This window comes from Lontra canadensis, unplaced genomic scaffold (genome assembly GCF_010015895.1).
Source record: "Lontra canadensis isolate GAN:19392208 unplaced genomic scaffold, GSC_riverotter_1.0 scaffold90, whole genome shotgun sequence".
Taxonomy (NCBI): domain Eukaryota; kingdom Metazoa; phylum Chordata; class Mammalia; order Carnivora; family Mustelidae; genus Lontra; species Lontra canadensis.
The window spans coordinates 7,164,773-7,170,976 of NW_022631084.1; positions in this window are offsets into that span (position 1 = coordinate 7,164,773).

Below are 6,204 nucleotides of genomic sequence, written 5' to 3' on the forward strand. Positions count from 1 at the left end.
TAATTGAAATAATATTAATTAATGTGAAAGAGCCTTTATGAGACATAAACCCCATTCCTCTCCAGCTCTGTTTAAGCCTGAAGTCTTTGTGGATGGCAGGTTTGCTGGACCTTGAATTTTTTGGCATAATACAGAAGACCCTCAACCACCACAGAGCCATTGAGGCTGGCAGGGTGGAAGGTGCAGAGCTCTGGCTAGAGCCAGTTCATGTTATGAGTGGGCCCAGCTAGAGGTGCCTGGGTGGCTCAGTTGGTTAAGCATCTACCCTTGGCTCCAGTCATAATACCAGCATCCTGGGATTGAGCCCCACCTCTGTCCTCCTGCTCAGCAGGGAGTTTGCCTCCCCCACTTCCTCTGTTGCTCTCCCTGCCTGTGGGCTCTTTCTTTCTCACTCAAATAAATAAAAAAATCTTTAAAAAAAAAAAATGAGTAGGCCCAGCTACAAGGAGCAAAGAGGAGGACTCTGGGAATAGAGGTCTCCCACCTTCACTTCATTAAGAAAAAATTATTCAGGGGCGCCTGGGTGGCTCAGTGACTTAAGCCTCTGCCTTTGGCTCAGGTCATAATCCCAGAGTCTTGGGATCGAGTCCCACATCCGGCTCTCTGCTCAGCGGGGAGCCTGCTTCCCCCACCCCCTGCCTGCCTCTCTGCCTACTTGTGATCTCTGTCAATAAATAAAATCTTTTAAAAAAAAAAAAAAGAAAAGAAAAAATTATTCATGTATCACCAATAATTTTTTTTATTTATAAGTGACATGCATGTGCTTTTCAACTAACATATTATGTGTATTATAAAACATATATAAAGGTTTAAATTGATAAAGAATGAATAAAGATAAATATTGGTGGTTATTCTCATTTCTTTCCGAACCACAATTGATTATTTTGTGCAACACTGGAGAGTATTCTACCTATTTAGAGCACGCTGTTGTAGGAGATGATGTTTTATTTTGACAGATTAGAGAGAAAGGGTTCTGATGATGAGGCAGAGGGTGGGTAGGATTGTTGTGTGGACACCTAACCTTGGAGTACCCTGAGTGGAAAAAAATCCACTCAGGATCAGCTTCTGGGCTGTTTAATGGGATTGATGTTAATGAAAGTTTTGTAAATATGTATATGGTAATCTAATATAAGTACAACTTTACTTTCTAATGGCAAGGATTATGTGTTTCTATGGAGTTTCATTTATTCTGGATATACAGTTCACTTTCTGTTTAGAAGGCCTGCCAAAAATGCTTAGATTCTGGTAATACCTTTCTTTTTTTCTTGACCTGGAATTTTCTCTCTCTTCTTTTCCTACATGATAAATGTTCTAAATACAAGCATGTGTGAGTGCGTTTACGTGTGAGTGAGTGTACGTTGAGTATGTGCGTGAAATTCTAATGTGAAAGGCACTAGCTATGATAGTTTCATGCTATCTTTACTATTATATGCATCTTGGTGTAATCTATTTGCATTTTTGTCAGAAAGTATACCCTTCTGTGGTTTATTATTTTATGTTCTGGTGCTTTTTATCTCAGATATAAATCATGAACACTAATAATGGTCATAGACATATAAATCTTAGTAAAAAGTGGTCAAAACTTTGAAACCCAGTATCAAAAACACATCTTATTAAAATAAAGTAAAATCTTTTATTGCTAAAATAAATTAACATTACCTTTGGGCATTTTTTTGGCATGGAATAGCCTATGTAAAATTTATTTAATTTGTTAATTAAAGTTTTTGTCTTGCTCTAAAAAAAACAACAACAAAACTTTCACCTAAATGGTTCCACCTATGGGGGTTATTACTCTTTAGATCTGTGGTTCTAACATACCATCACAATGGGTGTGATTACCCACCATCCTTTACCATGAATTTGACTGTCATCAGAGGGTACCTTGCCCTGAGAGTGGTTAGATCCCTGTGCTAACTCCTGCACTGCTGATAACAATGTTCTATGCCTTGGGAATATCAGTCTTCCCATGATACGGTTTTCCCATCTGGAAGTGAGGGTAAAGACACTTTGAAATGAGAAACCTTCTAAATATAATACCGGAGATTGTTTTTCAGGGATTATTTTTTGTTTTGTTTTGTTTTTGTTTTTACTTTTTAAATTTTTTTTTAATTTTATTTTTTATAAACATATATTTTTATCCCCAGGGGTATAGGTCTGTGAATCGTCAGGTTTACACACTTCACAGCACTCACCATAGCACATACCCTCCCCAGTGTCCATAACCCCACCCCACCCCCCTTTCCAAACCCCCTCCCCCAGCAACCCTCAGTTTGTTTTGTGAGACTACAAGTCACTTATGGTTTGTCAACCTCCCAATACCATCTTGTTCCATTTACTCTTCTCCTACCCCCTTAACCCCCCATGTTGCATCTCCTCTCCCTCATATCAGGGAGATCATATGATAGTTGTCTTTCTCCGATTGACTTATTTCGCTAAGCATGATACCCTCTAGTTCCATCCACGTCGTCGCAAATGGCAAGATATCATTTCTTTTGATGGCTGCATAGTATTCCATTGTGTATATATACCACTCTTCTTTATCCATTCATCTGTTGATGGACATCTAGGTTCTTTCCATAGTTTGGTTATTGTAGACATTGCTGCTATAAACATTCGGGTGCACGTGCCCCTTCGGATCACTACGTTTGTATCTTTAGGGTAAATACCCAGCAGTGCAATTGCTGGGTCATAGGGTAGTTGTATTTTCAACATTTTGAGGAACCTCCATGCTGTTTTCCAGAGTGGTTGCACCAGCTTGCATTCCCACCAACAGTGTAGGAGGGTTCCCCTTTCTCCGCATCCTCGCCAGCATCTGTCATTTCCTGACTTGTTAATTTTAGCCATTCTGACTGGTGTGAGGTGATATCTCATTGTGGTTTTGATTTGTATTTCCCTGATGCCGAGTGATATGGAGCACTTTTTCATGTGTCTGTTGGCCATCTGGATGTCTTCTTTGCAGAAATGTCTGTTCATGTCCTCTGCCCATTTCTTGATTGGATTATTTGTTCTTTGGGTGTTGAGTTTACTAAGTTCTTTATAGATTTTGGTTATTAGCCCTTTATCTGATATGTCATTTGCAAATATCTTCTCCCATTCTGTCAGTTGTCTTTTGGTTTTGTTAACTGTTTCCTTTGCTGTGCAAAAGCTTTTGATTTTGATGAAATCCCAATAGTTCATTTTTGCCCTTGCTTCCCTTGCCTTTGGCGATGTTCCTACGAAGATGTTGCTGTGGCTGAGGTCGAAGAGGTTGCTGCCTGTGTTCTCCTCAAGGATTTTGATGGATTCCTTTCTCACATTGAGGTCCTTCATCCATTTTGAGTCTATTTTTGTGTGTGGTGTAAGGAAATGATCCAATTTCATTTTTCTGAATGTGGCTGTCCAATTTTCCAACACCATTTATTGAAGAGGCTGTCTTTTTTCCATTGGACATTCTTTCCTGCTTTGTCGAAGATTAGTTGACCATAGAGTTGAGGGTCTATTTCTGGACTCTCTATTCTGTTCCATTGATCTATGTGTCTGTTTTTATGCCAGTACCATGCTGTCTTGATGATGACAGCTTTGTAATAGAGCTTGAAGTCCGGAATTGTGATGCCACCGACTTTGGCTTTCTTTTTCAATATTCCTTTGGCTATTCGCGGTCTTTTCTGGTTCCATATAAATATTAGGATTATTTGTTCCATTTCTTTGAAAAAATGGATGGGATTTTGATAGGGATTGCATTAAATGTGTAGATTGCTTTAGGTAGCATAGACATTTTCACAATATTTATTCTTCCAATCCAGGAGCATGGAACATTTTTCCATTTCTTTGTGTCTTCCTCAATTTCTTTCATGAGTACTTTATAGTTTTCTGAGTATAGATTCTTAGCCTCTTTGGTTAGGTTTATTCCTAGGTATCTTATAGTTTTGGGTGCAGTTGTAAATGGGATGGACTCCTTAATTTCTCTATCTTCTGTTTTGTTGTTGGTGTAGAGAAATGCAACTGATTTCTGTGCATTGATTTTATATCCGGACACTTTATTGAATTCCTGTACAAGTTCTAGCAGTTTTGGAGTGGAGTCTTTTGGGTTTTCCACATATAGTATCATATCATCTGCGAAGAGTGATAGTTTGACTTCTTCTTTGCCGATTTGGATGCCTTTAATTTCCTTTTGTTGTCTGATTGCTGAGGCTAGGACTTCTAGTACTATGTTGAATAGCAGTGGTGATAACAGACATCCCTGCCGTGTTCCTGACCTTAGCGGAAAAGCTTTCAGTTTTTCTCCATTGAGAATGATATTTGCGATGGGTTTTTCATAGATGGCTTTGATAATATTGAGGTATGTGCCCTCTATCCCTACACTTTGAAGAGTTTTGATCAGGAAGGGATGCTGTACTTTGTCAAATGCTTTTTCAGCATCTATGGAGAGTGTCATATGGTTCTTGTTCTTTCTTTTATTAATGTGTTGTATCACATTGGTTGATTTGCGGATGTTGAACCAACCTTGCAGCCCTGGAATAAATCCCACTTGGTCGTGGTGAATAATCCTTTTAATGTACTGCTGAATCCTATTGGCTAGTATTTTGGTGAGAATTTTTGCATCTGTGTTCATCAAGGATATTGGTCTGTAGTTCTCTTTTTTGATGGGATCCTTGTCTGGTTTTGGGATCAAGGTGATGCTGGCCTCATAAAATGAGTTTGGAAGTTTTCCTTCCATTTCTATTTTTTAGAACAGTTTCAGGAGAATAGGAATTAGTTCTTCCTTAAATGTTTGGTAGAATTCCCCCGGGAAGCCGTCTGGCCCTGGGCTTTTGTTTGCTTGGAGATTTTTGATGACTGTTTCAATCTCCTTACTGGTTATGGGTCTGTTCAGGCTTTCTATTTCTTCCTGGTTCAGTTGTGGTAGTTTATATGACTCTAGGAATGCATCCATTTCTTCCAGATTGTCAAATTTGTTGGCGTAGAGTTGCTCATAGTATGTTCTTATAATTGTCTGTATTTCTTTGGTGTTCGTTGTGATCTCTCCTCTTTCATTCATGATTTTATTTATTTGGGTCCTTTCTCTTTTCTTTTTGATAAGTCTGGCCAGGGGTTTATCAATCTTATTAATTCTTTCAAAGAACCAGCTCCTAGTTTCGTTGATTTGTTCTATTGTTTTTTTGGTTTCTATTTCATTGATTTTGCTCTGATCTTTATGATTTCTCTTCTCCTGCTGGGTTTAGGGTTTCTTTCTTGTTCTTTCTCCAGCTCCTTTAGGTGTAGGGTTAGGTTGTGTACCTGAGACCTTTCTTGTTTCTTGAGAAAGGCTTGTACCGCTATATATTTTCCTCAGGACTGCCTTTGTTGTGTCCCACAGATTTTGAACCATTGTGTTTTCATTATCATTTGTTTCCGTGAATTTTTTCAATTCTTCTTTAATTTCCTGGTTGACCCATTCATTCTTTAGAAGGATGCTGTTTAGTCTCCATGTATTTGGGTTCTTTCCAAATTTCCTCTTGTGATTGAGTTCTAGCTTCAGAGCATAGTGGTCTGAAAATATTCAGGGAATGATCCCAATCTTTTGATACCTGTTGAGACCTGATTTAGGACCGAGGATGTGATCTATTCTGGAGAATGTTCCATGTGCACTAGAGAAGAATGTGTATTCTGTTGCTTTGGGATGAAATGTTCTGAATATATCTGTGATGTCCATCTGGTCCAGTGTGTCATTGAAGGCCTTTATTTCCTTGTTGATCTTTTGCTTGGATGATCTGTCCATTTCAGTGAGGGGAGTGTTAAACTCCCCTACTATTATTGTATTATTGTTGATGTGTTTCTTTGATTTTGTTATTAATTGGTTTATATAGTTGGCTGCTCCCATGTTAGGGGCATAGATATATAACATTGTTAGATCTTCTTGTTGGACAGATCCTTTGAGTATGATATAGTGTCCTTCCTCATCTCTTATTATAGACTTTGGCTTAAAATCTAATTGATCTGATATAAGGATTGCCACTCCTGCTTTCTTCTGATGTCCATTAGCATGGTAAATTCTTTTCCACTCCCTCACTTTAAATCTGGAGGTGTCTTCGGGTTTAAAATGGGTTTCTTGTAGGCAACATATAGATGGGTTTTGTTTTTTTTATCCATTCTGATACCCTGTGTCTTTTGATTGGGGCATTTAGCCCATTAACATTCAGGGTAACTATTGAGAGATATGAATTTAGTGCCATTGTATTGCTTGTA